Below are 17531 nucleotides of genomic sequence, written 5' to 3'. Positions count from 1 at the left end.
CCACAAAGTTGGGAGCATGGAATTGTCCAAAATCTCTTGGTATGCTGAAGCATTCAGAGTTCCTTTGACTGGAACTAAGGGGCCAAGCCCAGCTCCTGAGAAACAAGCCCACACCATAATCCCCCCTCCACCAAACTTTACACTTGGCACAATGCAGTCAGACAAGTGCTGTTCTCCTGGCAACCACCAAACCCAGACTCACCTATCAGATTGCCAGATGGAGAAGTGCGATTTGTCACTCCAGAGAATGTGTCTCCACTGCTCTAGAGTCCAGTGGCGGCGTGCTTTACACCACTGCATCCCACGCTTTGAATTGCACTTGGTGATGTATGGCTTGGATGCAGCTGCCCAGCCATGGAAACCCATTCATGAAGCTCTCTACACACTGTTCTTGAGCTAATCTGAAGGCTATGTGAAGTTCGGAGGTCTGTAGCGACTGACCGCAGAAAGTTGGCGGCCTCTGCAAACTATGCGCCTCAACATCCGCTGACCCCGCTCTGTCACTTCCACTTTGTTATAATACCACTGACAGTTGACTGTGGAATATTTAGGAGCGAGGAAATTTCACCACTGGACTTGTTGCACAGGTGGCATCCTATCACAGTACCACGCTGGAATTCACTGAGCTCCTGAGAGTGACCCATTCTTTCACAAATGTTTGTAGAAACAGTCTGCATGGCTAGGTGCTTGATTTTGTCAACTGTGGCCATGGAAGTGATTGGAACACCTGACTTCAATTATTTGGATGGGTGAGTGAATACTTTTGGCAATATAGCATATCTCACTCAAGTCTGCACAGGAATTTAGTGACATCTGCAACAACCTCCAGAGGACATGAGTGAAGGTATCACCATCTACGCAGATGGACTCATCAGACAAAGAAGAATTTTTACCAAAGTGATGGAATGGCATTACGTTTGGGGAAACAAAGGACCCGCTCATCATCCCAAATCCACAGTTTTATCTATTTAACACAGTCGAGGTGAAGTCGTGGCTTGGGCTCATTCATCTTCAATCTTGCAATAGAAAAATGCTTTCTGCTTCCTTTATCAGATATCGAGGTCAACGGAACTATTTCATTTTTATTACGTGCAAATTTCTCCAGAAATGTAACCTACTAGTTCATCTCCAGGTAACTGTATTTCCTTAGGAGGACAGTTACCTAACATGAATTTGCCATCGGCTGATGTCAGTATAGTTGGAGTTGGAGTCATTTGCAATGTTTATATACTTTGTTGCATAAAAGTCATTTTCATCATATGTTCCCTCCAAGATATACAGTCCATGTGATGTTTAATGAAACTTTATATGCATAACTTTTTTGTCAGGGAGTTCATCGCTGCAGGGAAACAGCCCTCTGTAGTCATCCCACGCTATCTCTTGTTATGTTAAATTCCCCAGTGACATGATAATAACTCTGCTTTTAAAGCTACGATGTCTGAATCATACCTTTGTCATCTTTTTCCATTCACATTCAAATAAGCATGTCTTGCATGTTACTTTACAAACTGTGCCAGACATACCTTTCTTTATTGTCAGACAGATGTCACATGAAAGGCTGCTCTGACACGATAGAGATAAAAACAGACAGATACAGTGCCTAGTCAGCCCCTTTAAGGTGTTTTATAATCAATAATAATTGATATAATCACTTTGATGTCAAAATGAAAACAGATTTTTACAAAGTAAAGCCAATTAAAGAAAAATATGTAATGTGAAATAAGTGACTGCATAAAAATTCACCCGCTTTAAAGTGACTGACCTAATTTAACAGAGGTCCAGACAGTTGGTTCCAGCAGTCTCACAATCAGTAAAATAGGAATCACCTGAGTGCAGTGAGTGTGTCAGTGATTGTAGTATAAAGACACCTGTGTCTGGAGGGTCCAGTCACTAGTTAATCAGTACTCCTGGCTACCATTACCCCATGAAGACAAAAAAACACCACAGGCAACTTAGAAAAGTGGTATACTTCTTGAAAAATATAAGTCAGCAGACTGATACAAAACAATTCAAAAGCACTGAACATCTCCCAGCGTTCAGTTTAATCCAGGCCAGGATTGTGAAAGTCAATCGCGGATTCTGAATTTAGGCTTTACCCAAGAGCCTAACAAAGTCAGCATTTAACTATAAAGTGTCAACCTCATTTTCACTATTAGTAAAATATGAAAACATGTCAATACACCTGATAATAATCATTCTGAGATGGAAGTGTAAAAATGATAAGGCTCAAAGTCTGGGATAAAAGTAAAACATTAATTCAAAAGGTCAAAACATGAAATTTAAAGGCAAAATAATATTTAAAAGGCAAATAATTGAGATAGAAAGTCAAAATCACAAGTTTTAAACTTAAAGATATGACTTAAAAATTCTGAACTGTGACTCTTGAAAGTCAAAACATGAACAAAGTCAGAATCATAAGTTTAAGTCAGAATTGTGAGATGCAAAATTGAAAATATGAAATGACAACATTAATTTATTTTCCCACCTTCCTGATGTTTTATCTTTTCCTCTTTACTTTTTTTTTTTTTTTTTAAATTTAACAAGGATCATCCAGTTATAATAGAAAGATCTTGAAGATCTTGTGGGCCAAATACAACTGTATTACAGGCCGGATTTAGACCCAGGGCCTTGAGTTTGACACCTGTGGTTTAATCCTTTATTGAGAAATGGAAGGAATACAGCACATGTGTAAATCTGCCTAGATCAGGCCGTCCTCACAAACTGAGTGAGTGTGCAAGAAGGAGACTAGTGAGAGAGTCCACCAAGACACCTTTGATTACTCTGAAGGAGCTGAGATGGGAGAGACTCTGCAGACAACAACTGTTGCCTGGGTTCTGCACCAGTCAAAGCTTTATGGGAGAGTGGCAGAGAGAAAGCCGCTGTTGAAGTAAAGCCATTAACTCACTAAAATTTACCTAAAGGCATGTGGGAGACTCCACGGTCAAGTGGAAGAATGTTTCTTGGTCTGATGAGACCAAAATGGAGCTTTTTGGCCATCAGACAAGATGCTAAAAACACTGAACACCACCACAAACACACCATCACAGCTGTGAAGCATGCTGGTGGCAGCATCATGCTGTGGGGATGCTTCTAAGCAGCCAGCTCTGGAAGGCTTGCAAAGGCATCTACACAGTAAATTTGCCTGAGAAAATTCCAGTAAGTATAACATTCGGCCCCAGTCTATTTGGAGTAAAATTTACTCTGCAAGCAGATAAAAGCAGACTCTAAAAAGTTTTTTTATTTAACTCTAAATGATGATTTTGTGCTCCATAATGAACAAAATAAAAACAACTCTCTTCTCTCAGTATAAAGTGATATTTAGTCGTTTCAGAGCTGTTTTTCATTCTTCTTAGAAATGTTTTCCACTCCTTATGATACAATTTCTCCCCCATTTACAACTGGGTAATGCTTATGTAGAACTGTATCTTGTTCTAAACAGATTAATCTTCCTCTTTATAAGGAGCTACATTTCCTCTTGATAGATAATTCTGCCTTTCCACCTATAAAGGCCATGACAACAAAACAGGTTTTTTTTTGTTTATACATATTAGACATAGTGTTCTTATATTACAGAAACAATTGTGATGAACATGTCAAGGACCCAGGAGCAGAGCAGGACATGAGGTAGTAAGGTTAAAGAAGTTTATTTGACAACTGCAGTGCAAATGGTGGTGAGCTGACTGGTGGTTGGCAGAATCACTGGCAGTGAACTGAAGACACTGCAAAAAAAAAAAAAAAACAGTAAAAAAAAGGAGTTAAGACAACGCAAAAACTCACCTAAAATCACTAGATTACACTTGTGGGATCAAAGGTTGAAGAGGAGCCACATTACCTAATTAGAAGCTGTAGTACACAGTGTCTGGAGGTTCATCACCAGGTGAGGAGGTCTTGATTGCAAAGGATGATCTGCAGCTGGGACAGCTAACAAGCTGCAGCAGTGACCAGCCATGAGTGACGGCAGCTGAGCTTTAACTTAAGTGGCTGTGTTTAAAGTTTTACTCCGGCAGAAATTATTCTGTATTTTTACTCCAACTCTGGCAGCGGAAATAAATACACACAAAAAAGTACATTTTACTACTTTTGAGTGAAACATTTATAACTCTGGGAAAATTACCCCCCCAGATTTTCCTCTGTATGTGGCAGGATTTGGAAAATCAATCCAATCCAGTGGAGAATCTGTCACTAGAGTCGAAAAGGGCTGTTCACGCCTGATTCCCTGTGCAGCCTGACAGATACTGAGCAGTTTAGCAAAGAAGAATTGAGTAAAATTGCATAGTCCAGATGTGCAAGCCTGATTGAGATCCATCCACACAGACTCAGTGCTGTGATTGCAGATTGAAGGGGGTGAATATCCATGCAGACACTGATTTTACATTGCATATTTCTGTTATTGACATTAGTTTATAGAAATCTGTTTTGGCTTTGACATTTAAAAACTAATTATTTGGACCATGACTGATTCATAAAACCAATGAAAGGGTAAAACATCCAAGGGGGTGAATACCCTTGGATTTTAGCTGCTCAACAGTCCTGGGTCTGCTTTGCTGGACTTCCTTCTTTGACGCTTCAGTTTTTTTCTATTGGTTAAGGCTCTGGACTGCATGCAGGCCAGTTGTTGGGATGGATGCGGTGTGTGGTTTATCATCGCCTTACTGATTTATGTTGGCTGGATGGGGGCATATGTTGCTCCAAAACCTCTGTTTTTAAGCATTGGAGGGTTAGTTGAGAAGCTGGACAGCCCTGGGACAGAAGGTTGCTCTTCCCTTTTGTGTCCTGCAGCTGGAGCAGTAGAGTGCTTGAGTGTTTCATATGCAGATATCTGTCAGAGAGCTGTAAAGTAGCAAAAGCTTACATATTTTCAGTATATTTATAAATCTCTTTTAAAAATCACTGCTTGGGCTGACTCCATGAGACAAGCTTTAGAGGTACATCCCAACAGGCAGCCATACTAGACTATTTCTCATTCTGTTTCATTCCTCTACAGCATGACATGTATGACTCTGATGGTATGCTAACTACAGGTTAGTTTTGTCTTATGAGCAAATCAACATTCAACAGCATAAGAAAGACAATCATGTGTGGTTAAGTCGATGATTGTGTCTGTAGGCGTTTAATGTTCAGCTTGTTTGAATGCATGCTAGGATAATGTGACTACATGACATGGAGACCTGATAAAAACATTTAAATTTAAATGAAAGCTACCTGTACACCATTGAAATAAAACCTTAAACACCTGTGAAATAATACTTTTTTCTGCAGAGTTACTTCTAGTGTGCACATTCTATGAATGTTGATTTTAAAAAATGGGGGGTTTTAAATATGAATACAGCACAGAGACAAGATATTTCATATTCAGTTTTATACAATCTATTGCAGTGTTACTCAACCCTGCTCAACCAAAGAGCCATGTTGTTGAAAAATACCTTAGCAAGAGCCACAATCTAAGTGGTGAAGAGTGGGTGAAAGTGACAATAAAATTAAGTTGAAGCTGGCAAAACAGGTGAAAAAGCTGCAAAAACAGTGGCCAAAAATGAGTAAACAGGGGTAAACTAGGCAGAAAATGGCAGAGACTGAGGGAAAACTGACAAAAAATGTGGAAAAAAAGTGTCAAAAAAGGCTTACAGGTGGCGATAATGGTCAAAAAGCAGCAAAAATGTGGAGGGAAATTAGTGAAATGTGACTAAAATTAACAAAAAGCTGCAAAAAGGTTGAGGGAAATAGGAAAAGTGACATGTAATGGCAAGAGGCACCTTAAATGGGCAACAAATGGCAAAAAAGGGAAAAGATGGGCAAAAATCCATCTGGAAAACCTTAAATACTAAATGTTTGGGAAAGGGCAGAGGCTTTGAAAAAAAAAGGTGGGGAATGCTAAAGAAAACATGACAGCAGGAAGGTAGTTTAAGTGGTACGGGATGATTGAGTATAAAGGTGGCACTGCTGAAAGGCTTGGTGGTTCACGGCCAATGATGGAGAGAGGTTCTTTATTTTTAAAGGACTGTAGGTGCAAACAGCCAACAGTTCATGACCAACAGTGCCAAGATGATGGCTTATCAAAGCAAAGTTTTAAAGTCTTGATAACCCATCATCTTAATTAAGATGAAGTATTTTACAGGGACTTTCCTGATTATTTCGGCAAGACAATGCCAAGCCACATTCTGCACGTGTTACAACATCATGGCTTCACGATGAAACAGTGCAAGTAATAGACTGGCCTGCATGCACTCCAGAGCCATTAACAGTTGAAAGTGTGTAGCACCAGTGAATGTAAATTATATGTAGATTATGGTTTCTTATGAAGGCATTTGTGCATCTCAGCAACAGTTCTGATGCTTGCTGACATGGGAAAAGTTACTGAGCATAACAAGGCCCTCTGTGCTCTTTAATGGTGTTATAGCCGGTTTTAATAACTGTACCACTGCTCCGATTTTCGGCGTACACTATCATTCCTGGTTTCCTGGCATTGTACAGTGACTCTCCAGGAATGTCTCTTTCACTTCTTGCTACCAAGGAAATGTCATCCTGTTTCATCTCACAGTCATCCAAACAGCTTCATGAACTTCATCAGGTTTCAGAAGGTCCAGCAAAATTCTCTCCTTCGATAGACCTCTGAGGGCAGTTTCTCACATCTCCAAAGTCAATCTCTTGCATAGTCCTTGAAAAAACTTGCAATGGCAGTAGAGATGAGGTGGTTTTGCTGTACTGGGTCTTTGACAAGCCAAAAAATACACGAAGACTCATTTTCAAACAGTCTTGTTGACTGATGAGTGCTGTGCAACCTTGGATGGTCCAGATAGAGAAGTAATGGATGGTTGGTGGATGGCCGTCATGTCCCAACAAGGCTGTGACGTCAGCAAGGAGGGGGCGGAGTCATGTTTTTGGCTGGGATCATGAGGAGAGAGCTGGTAGGCCCCTTTAGGGTCCCTGAAGGTGTGAAAACGACCTCGGCAAAGTATAACGTTTTTGACTGACCACTTTCTTCCATGGTACAAAAAGAGAACCGTGCCTTCCATAGCAAAATCATCGTCTATCGTCTATTGCCCAGCGTTGGCTTTGCTGTCCCATTATTGCCACTATTAAACCCTCTTTACCACTTTTTACACCACACTTAACAATTTAATACGCCCATTTTTGCCAGTTTAGCCCATTTCTGCCTATTTCTGCATTAGCTAACCTTTTCTTGCCAGTTTATATCAATTTTTCATCCTATTTCACCAAATTTCCACCTATTTTTGCTACTTTAACGCCATTTCAGCCACTTTTAAATCCCTTTTACCACTTCATATGCCTGGTTTTGTCACTTTAACCCATTTTTGGTTACCTTTTTTGCCACTTTTAGCCAATTTTTGGCACTTCAAACCCATTTCTGATATTCTCAAACTCCAATTTTCCATCATTTTTGCCATTATTAATCCATTTTAGCTATTTTTAATGTATTTTAATTCTGTTTCAAAAAGAAGGATTCACATTTTTAAGAGGGCTTCTTACTGCACAAATGAATTAAAAAGATATTTGTTTCTTTGATGAGAGTGGCTGTGAATCAGGTTAAATGTAGAATACCACAACTTAACCTTACAATGGACCATGAATTTGCTGGCCCCCAGTTTGGCTGGGCCATTGTTCCCCCCTCATGGGCAGCCTTGTCTCCACATGACTTCTTGAATGTTCATGACTGTGTTCAGCCACCTTCAGGTACAGTGGGGGTCCCCGGTCTCTGGCACCTTTATTTCGGGGGTCACGGGCTAAAAAGGTTGAGAACCCCTGCCTTAAAAAAAAGCTACTTCAATAACATCTACGAGCATCGCCAACTTCCAGTGAGCAACATGAGCTTCCATCCAGACAATGCTTTTTCCTGGGGATGTTCCTGCGTTATTCAACAAGTCAATGTAAAGCCACATTCTGCTCTAGTTAAAACACAAACGCAGGAAAGAGTGCAGGTACTAGAATGTTCTGCATGTAATCCACTCCTGTCTCCTTCAGTTGCCAAAGGCTGATAGAGTTTTTAGAAGTAAGGGTGCAGTAAACAGTGGTAAACCTGCTCCTGTCAGACTTTTTTAAAGATTAATCTTCAGCTCAGTCCGTTCTAATTGGCTCAGTGCCCTCATAAATCTTATTTGTAAGGCAAACATGACATCTCTGTATTTTTTGGGGGGAGGGAATTTCTAAATAATGATCAAAATACAACTACTATATAGAAGCAGACAAAGTTTCTGATTGTCGTGAGTATTTTTGAACAACTTTTGCAGTCACAGGGAATCACTTCACTCATTCTTGTTCTGTTTGCTTCCTTCTGCATGACACGTATGACTCTTTTGGTATGTTAAGTAGAGTGAAGAAGAGCTCAAAAGTTTTGTGGTATGAGCAATTTAACATTTAATAGTGTGAGAAAGATGTATGACGAGTTTTAGTTGACTTATGGAACTGTATGTACTGACTGAGTATGTCCCAGCGTGATAGTCTCTCATAAGGAGAGAGAATAATGTGTGAATGCTGTCAAAACAAGATTACATGACCTCCAGAATCAATGCATAAATTACAGAGGTGTAACCAGTCGGATCGACATGTCCTTTCTGAGATGGTGGTCCATTGGTCTGTAGAGCCCTGGATCAGTGTAAATGTAAGACAGATTGGTTGATCCACAGATAACATGATAAATCAGTAGTAGTAGGATCATCTTAACAGCCGGGCATGAAGACAAAAACAACCCTGTGTTTGTGGGACAGGCCGTTTCTGATCAGGCTGCACAGAGAAGGAGAGACACACAGGTTGGCCAACTGTGTGCAAACCAACCTGCCCTGCCCATAGAATTGTCTGCAGGGAACAGGAAGGGGCCATCCCCAAACTGTTCCCACAAAGTTGGGAGCATGGAATTGTCCAAAATCTCTTGGTATGCTGAAGCATTCAGAGTTCCTTTCAGTGGAACTAAGGGGCCAAGCCCAGCTCCTGAGAAACAAGCCCACACCATAATCCCCCCTCCACCAAACTTTACACTTGGCACAATGCAGTCAGACAAGTACCGTTCTCCTGGCAACCGCCAAACCCAGGCTCGTCCATCAGATTGCCAGATGGAGAAGTGCGATTGGTCACTTCAGAGGAGGCGTCTCCACTGCTCTAGAGTCCAGTGGCAGCGTGCTTCACACCACTGCATCTGATGCTTTACATTGCACTTGGTGATGTATGTCTTGAATGCAGCTGCTCGGCCATGGAAACTCATTCCATGAAGGTCTCTACTCACTGTTCTTGAGCTAATCTGAAGGCCACATGAAGTTTGGAGGTCTGTAGCCATTGACTCTGCAGAAAGTTGGTGACCTCTGCGCACTATGCGCCTCAGCATCCTCTCCATCATTTTACGTAACCTACCACTTCATGGCTGAGTTGCTGTCATTCCCCTAACGCTTCCACTTTGTTATAATACCACTGACATTTGACGGTTGAATATTTAGGAGTGAGGAAATTTCACCACTGGACTTGTTGCACAGGTGGCATCCTATCACAGCACCACGCTGGAATTCACTGAGCTCCTGAGAGCGAGCCATTCTTTCACAAACGTTTGTAGAAACAGTCTGCATGCCTAGGTGCTTGATTTCATACACCTGTGGTCATGGAATTGGTTGGAACACCTGATTTCAATTAGTTGAATGGGTGAGTGAATACTTTTGGCAATAAAGTGTATGACACACCTGCTTCCCGCAGCAGTATCTGATTGTGCTGCCTAACAGAAAGGTGACCAATGTACAAAAAAAAAAAAAAACCTTAAAATTAATAGCCTGGCACATTCATAAAGGGTCTGAGGCCTCAGACAGGATGTAGTGAATGGTTATGTCTGTTTCACCATGAAATCACAGCAATCACATGATCAGCACCATGGACAGCACTACATATCAATCAGCTGTAACTACAGTGACAGTTCAGAGGTCCTTTAACTCCTCATCAGCAAACATTCAGTGAAAAATAGCAAATACACAGCCGCAGCACGAAAACAATTTACAACAATCAAAAAAATATTGTGTTGTTTTAATGACTTAACAATCCTTTGTAAATAGAATTAAAGATACTTTTAATTTTAGCTCTCAAGTCCAGAGTCACTTTTGCAGGTTATGATGGACAGACTGATGTCAGTTGTGGTGATGATGAGGAAACCAGAGCAGAAACCAGCAAAGGAACACTGACAGGTTCAGGTGCAATGAGATACTACAGTATTTTACGATTTCAGCACCTGTGAGCGTGAGCCCTGGTACAGTGGTCAGTAGGTGTCTGCTCCAAGAATCAACATGTGTTCTGCAAAACCAAGCTGCACCATTGTTTGCAGTGAGCCTTAGTACCATCTCCAACCTGAAAGCCATGTTCCATATAACAGGGAATGTCAGAGACAGACCTCGAAGTCGCCGTCCCAAGACCCCTAGAAGACAGTATCCTCACCCTGTCAGGAGGCCTGCCATGACTACTGGTGTTTGAAACTTGCACTGGAACCTGAACATGTGGAAGAACACCATGTTCAGCGATGAGTCCAGATTCTGCCGGGGAATATGGACTCATAATGCTACGCCATACCTTTTGGTGGAGGCAGTGTTTGAGGCTCGTCATCGTGGGAGGAAATCTCAAAGCAGAGAGATATCGAGATGAGATTCTGCAACCAGTGGCCATCCCATATCTGGTCTGGGACTGGACTCTATCCTCCAAGATGACGACACTCGCCCCCACAGAGCGGGGTTTGTCAGAGACTACCTCCAGAATTTGGGAGTGGAGAGGATGGAATGGCCTGCCAGCAGTCCTGACCTCAACTCCACTGAACACTTGTAGGATCAGCTTGGATGTGCAAAGAAGAAATTTACCATACACAAATTTCCTTACTGTTTGTGCTAAGTGAAGTCACCCCTGCGTGCAATCAGTGTCTGAGAACAACTTTCGAGGGTACATCACAGCAGGTAATCATACTTTAGTATTTCTTGTTCCGTTCCATTCCTCTGTTGTGTGACACTCATGACTCTGTTGGTATGTAAATTACAGTTAAGTACAGAACAAAGTTTCATGAGCAACACGTCATTTTACAGCATGACAACAGCACAAAGCTGACATGTAATTTGATCAACATATATGAACTAGAACATTGTTACTCAGCCCTGATCAACCAAAGAGCCAAACTGATGAAAAATACCTTTACAAGCGCCACAATCTAAGTGGTGAAAAGTGGGTGAAAGAGGAAATAAAAATAAGTTGAAGCTGGAAAAATGGGTGAAAAAGCTGGGAAAAAAGTGGCCAAAAATGGGTGAACAGGGGTAAAATAGGCAGAAAATGGCAGAGACTGGATGAATAGTGACAAAAAATGTGGAGAAAAAGTGGCAGAAATGGGTGAGATGTGACAAAAACATGACTTACAGGTGGCAATAATAAATAAAACAAGCAGGAAAAATTGGCAAAAGCAGCAAATGGGTGGAGGAAAATGGGTGAAAAGGGACTCAAATTGGCAAAAAGCAGCAAAAGGTGAGGGAAATGAGTTAAAAGTGACTAAAACTGGCAAAAAGCAGCTAAAAAGTGGGAGAAAATGAGTCTAAAGTGACTAAAATTGGGAAAAAGCAGCACAAAGGTGGAGGACAATGAGGGAAAAGTGATTAAAATTGGCTAAAAGCAGCTTGTTCTCTCCTAAAAACCACATTCAAGTTTTTAAACATACAACGTTGCACGGTTTGCTTGCAGCCTAACAAAGAGCCAAAACCTGTTTGGTGGCATTTGCAGCTGCCTCTCCAGTGTTTTTTTTAAATCTGTAATTGAACATTTTGTGTCTACATTTTTTTCAAACTCCCCCCTCCCCCATCACCCCCTTCTTGCATCCTTGGGTGTGAGCAGCGGCGAGGATGCAGATAAAAAGAGGGCAGAGGGAGCAAGAAGAGCAGCAGTCATCAGCCCAACAGCCAATGAGTCTGCAGAGAACTTCCACCGGAGAGCGAGAGGCACCTTCGACTTTGTTCATCCTCCACCTGACCTGCAGAGGGTAAGACCACCACCTCACCTATCTCATCCTCTATGCAAACACACAGCAGGAGATCTACAGGTATACTCTCCAAAGTTTAATGTTTAAAATACCATTTGAGTTCTTGCAGAGTTGCACTTTTATTTAAATACACAGCACAGGGAGATCCTTAGTCTTTGAAAATAACAACTTGTTCAGTAGGTTGTATTCTTTCTTTAAGAGTCTGATGAAAACTTTATCCTTTATTTGAGTTTTTATTTTTTTCTTTCTCATCATTTCTGTTGTCATTGTCACAGCTTAAAGTTTTCGTGTTTTTAAACTGGTCGATTCACATGCAAGCATCTGAATGACCTTGATTCATTTAAAAGAAAAGGGTTTGGTTATGCAAAGTTTTGCACAAACAAATAAAATCAGATGGAATTTTCATTTGAAAGGAGTTTCTCTAGAAATATCACCACATTATTATTATTATTATTATTATTATTATTATTATTATTATTATTATTATCATCATTACTACTACTACTACTACTGCTACTATTTTTTTAATTTGGCAAAAATTGGTTTAAAATGAATATAATTATGATTACTTATTAAATGTGGCAAAAGTGGGTTCACAATATTATCATAATAATTATTTTTCAAATGTGGCAAAAATGGGTTAAGAATTATTTGTCATTAATATTATTATTAAAATATGGCAAAATTGGTTGAAATGATTATTATTATTATTATCATTATTATTTTATTATCATAACTTTAAAATTGGCAAAAATTGTTTTAAAATTAAAATAATTGTCTTAAGTTTTTAAATCTGGCAAAAATGGGTTAAAATAATTAAAATAATTATTGTTATTATTATAATTTCAAATTTGGCAAAAAATAGTTTGATCATTAATATTAGTATTAATTCTTTTTTATTATTATAACTTTTTACAAAAAAAGGTAAAAATGGGTTAAAATTATTGTTATTATTGTTATTATTATTATCATTATTACTGTTGTAATTTTTTTCAAAATTGGCAAAAATTAGTTGAAAATAAATATTAATATTTTTACTTTTTTTAAAATTTGGCAATAATTGGTTAAAATTATTCTCATTATTATAACTATTATTATTATTATTATAATTGTTACTTCAAATTTGGCAAAATGGGTTTAACATTAATATTATTACTTATTTTACATGTGGCCAAAATTGGTGAAAATTAATATTAATATAACCTTTTTTCAAATGTGGAAAAATGAGTTAAAATAATAATAATAATAATAATAATAATAATAATAATAATAATATATTATTATTATTATTATTATTATTATTCAAATGTGGCAAAAATTGGCAATTAGTTGCAAAATTGAGCAAAATTTGTTGTCAAAATGTCAAAAAGTGGCCAAACAATGAGTTTAAGGGGCAGAAAATGGTTGAAAGTGTCAAAAAAAAAAAAGTCAAAAATATCCTCACTATGTGATATTTTACTAAAACGTTGATATCTTGTTGAGTGTAAATGATTAATGGACTGGAGCGTGTGCAGTGATATTCTGTTCATCCGACACCTACACACATCCACAGACTGATGGCAGAGGGTGCCATGCTGAGTGTCTTTTAGTAGCTAGATCTATTCAGAAACATGAACATGCAGCAGTGGGAGAGATTCAGGGTTCAGGGACTGTGACATGTGGGGATCCATTATTTAACTTTTGATAAACCATTCTTGCTGCTCCAGTGGGTCCTTTGGTTCTTCTTCGCTGCTCTTAAAATGGTAGCTTGTGCATGCGGTGTTTCCCAGCAGTCAGAAGAGAAGACAGATGATAAGCAGTTAAAAATACATGTGAGCCATCCAGGGCACAGAGAGGCCAGCTGAAACAAGGAGGAGAAAGGAAAAAGGAGATTCAGAAGAGGAAATAAATATGATGAATCATTTGTGATGTTATGACGAAAACAATGTAATGGCAGGTTATTCGTAAGGGGGAGTGCAGACCACCCCCTTCCCCTTTTTGCTGATTCATCATTTCTAATCCCACTGGTAAAGCAATGCAGCAGTAAATGACTAACCTGAAATCCACGATGACAAAGAAAACCACCTCTTTAGATTGATTCAGTTCCTCAATCAGACAACAATTAAAAATGCACATTAGTTGGATTTTAAAAGCGATGAGTAATGAAAACCATCCATGATTAATCACCATTTAGAAAACCGTTTATGTGACATCACTAGTATCAGCCCTGTGATGTCCTGGTATTATTCTGCATATACTATGAAAAGTCGAGCTTGATACAGATTTTTGTGTTCACTGAAAGATTGCAACTTTGTTTTCCAGCTTTTTGCAAGCCCACTGACCACCTCCATCATGATCCGGCTCCTGCTCCTGATGCTGGCTCTCCCTGCGCTCCATGCACAAGTAGAATGTAAGCCACAACCCCCCCCCCATATATGTATACACAATAACAGACAATAACACTGAAGCTTTTTTTAAGAATAAACAGTGTTTTTCACACTTTAAAGCATGGTATAGTATAGGCTGCCCACAACTGGGGGATCATGGAGGTCAGCAAGACCATGGTCCATTGTTAAGTTAAGCTGTGATAACCAATTGATTTAACCCAGATATTAAACATTTTTAGAACAGATTTGCCTTTTTATTGGTAATGTTCAAAATGTTGATGGAGACACTGAACTAAATGATTAGGAAAGTGATGTCAACTTCATAGCTAGGCCATAATGTGCAGAAACATCAGGATGCCAGAATAAAAGTAGAAGATACTGAGAAAACTTTAATTTAGAAAAACCGGATAATTATTAAAAGTGTCAAAAAATAGGTTAACAAGGCAAAAATGCCTTAAAAATCATCATTTTTATCATTTATTTATTTTTTCAAATGTTGCAAAAATTGGCAAAAATGTTAATCTTTGTTAACTGTGCAACAATGAATTTAAAATAAATATAATTATGATTACTTTATTGAATGCAGCAAAATGAGTTATAAATATTATTATGAAAACAATTTGGCAAAAAATGGTTTAAATACTATTGTCATTATTTTATTTTATTTTTTTCAAATTTGTCAAAAATGGGTTTCAAATGAATATAATTATGACTACTTCATAAAATGTGGCAAAATAGGTTCAAAATAATAACTATTTTTCAAATATGGTAAAAATAGGTTATACATTTTTGTTATTGTTTTTTTTCAAATTTTGGCCAAAATGGGTTGAAAATAATTATTATAATCATTTTTTAAATGTGGCAAAATTGTTTATTATTATTATTATCATTATTAGTTGTAGTAGTAATAGTAGTAATATTATTCTCCTTACTATTATTATTATTATTATTATAATTATAATAATAATAGTATTATTACCAAGATCATTTATTTTTTTTACAGTGTTGCAAAAATTGGTAAAATAATTATTTTTATTATGATTTCTCTATTAAATGTGGCTTAAGTGGGTACAAAATATTATTATAATTTTCAAAACTTGCGAAAATGGGTTAATTTGTTTTTTTTTCAGATTTGGCAAAAATTGGTTGAAAATGAATATTATTGCTTTTTAAATGTAGCAAAACTAGGATAAAATCATTGTTATTATTATTATTATTATTATTATTATTATTATTATAATTACTTTAAATTTGGCAAAAAATGGTTAAAACTATCATTATTATAACTTTTTTATAAACGTGGTAAAAATGGCATAAAATGGTTGTTATTTTTATTACTATCATTGTCGTTTTTTTTTTTTTTTTCAAGTTTGGCAAATATTGCTTGAAAATTAATACAACTTTAATACTTTTCTTAATGTGGAATAATGTGTATTATTAATATTCAAAGGTGGCAAAAATTTGCAATTAGTTGCAAAATTGAGCAAAAAATTTGTTCAAAATTAGTCAAAAATTGGGCGAACAATGAGTTAAAAGGGGCAGAAATGGGTTTAAAGTCTCAAAAAAGTGGCAAAACTGGGTCAAAAGAAGTGTTAAAAAAAAGTGTTTGCAACAAGGCAGTAAAAAGGGGCCAAAAGTGATGAAAAAAACCTTGGCAAAAGTTGGCAAAGCTGCTATTCACCCAACAAAAGTGGGCAAATAGCAGCAAAAAAAATGGCGTACTCTTGATTGCAGACGTGTAAAACCATCAGTGAATAAGTGATCTGACTCTCATGTCTCTTCTGTGTCTCTGCTGTACAGTTAATACACTGAAAGGTGACGCTAAACTCACTTTTGGACTCTCATTCTATGGAAAGTACTCCAGCTCGATTTTTGTAAGTAACACCAAAGCCTGACGTTTTTAATTGTGTGTCTTAGAATGCAGCAGCTTTGATTTTTGATGCCGTACTCATCAACTACTCAAAAACTTCAAGCCTTTTCAGAGGAGATAATTTCCTTTGACAGAAACATCTGGAAGCAAAAAGTAACCGGATCAAAGATCTACTCGATACTTTGGTTGTCAGCAGAAATGAAGAAATTCTACATTTCTTGTTAAAAATATGTGGAGTGACTGCCCTCTACAGGTTGAAACTTTCTACTGCAACTGAAATTGTTCTAGCTGTGTGATCTGGCGCCAAGTGGCAAAAGTGGTGACAACTGAAATCACGACAGAGCGCTCACTTTTCTCACAACAGCATCACAAAAAAAAAGCACCAATCAGAGCCAGCACTGTGCTGCTCTGGGATTGAGGGTAGTGTAGAGCTTTTGACCAATATTACAGGTTTCTTTTCTTAACATGAACACTTGAGTTTAAAAAAGTATACTTCTTTTAAAAGAAGGCCTGGGAATTGCCAGAACACTAACATCTTACCAGGTTCAGCACTCAGAGCTGCATCACTTTATAGGATAAAAAGATGTAAAACATAAGCACTATTCAGATAGAAATAGAGGCTTAAGATTCATCTTTTTGGTGACATTTTGAATACCATGAAGAGATGAATGGATAAGTTACGGAAAAACCTGTTTTAGTAAAAATGACCTATCTTACCTGTGTCTCTCATATCAACAGGTGAAACACATCACGTCAGGACTGACTTTTTGTTTTGGCACTTCATTCACACCTGATGCCAAACAGGACTGCTTCATCATAAAATCTGCTGCCACTGAGGTCACTTATGCATCCACTGCACCAGTCATCCAAGCAGAAGTTAATGCAGTGCTTCAAGGTTTCCCCACAAGTGGAACAAAGAAGAACATGTTTTCATTAACGTTCGGGGGACAATCTGTAAGTACTGCTCTTACTGTAACTACATTCATTGACGTAGAAAAATGACTTCCTAAATCCCTGTTTTTTTTTGTTGTTGTTGTTTTTTTAAAGGCTACTGTTTCATTTTATGCTAATGGAGGTAAAGCAGCTGTGATTGTGGCCCCAGTAAAAGGCTTAACCCTGGTGAGCATATGAGTTTCAATTATTTTCTTGATCTTGTGTGCGGTTTGATTCTTTAACTGTCTGAGTTCTGCTAAACTTATTAAGGTGTCATTCTTTCTGTCAGAGGGTAAAAGAAACCCACTTATGTTGTAATGTTAGTTTTTGTCAGCCTGTAAAGTGCATGCGTACATCATGCATGTATATGGTTTGT

Source organism: Cheilinus undulatus, linkage group 22 (genome assembly GCF_018320785.1).
Source record: "Cheilinus undulatus linkage group 22, ASM1832078v1, whole genome shotgun sequence".
NCBI lineage: Eukaryota > Metazoa > Chordata > Actinopteri > Labriformes > Labridae > Cheilinus > Cheilinus undulatus.
This window is presented reverse-complemented; position numbering follows the sequence as displayed.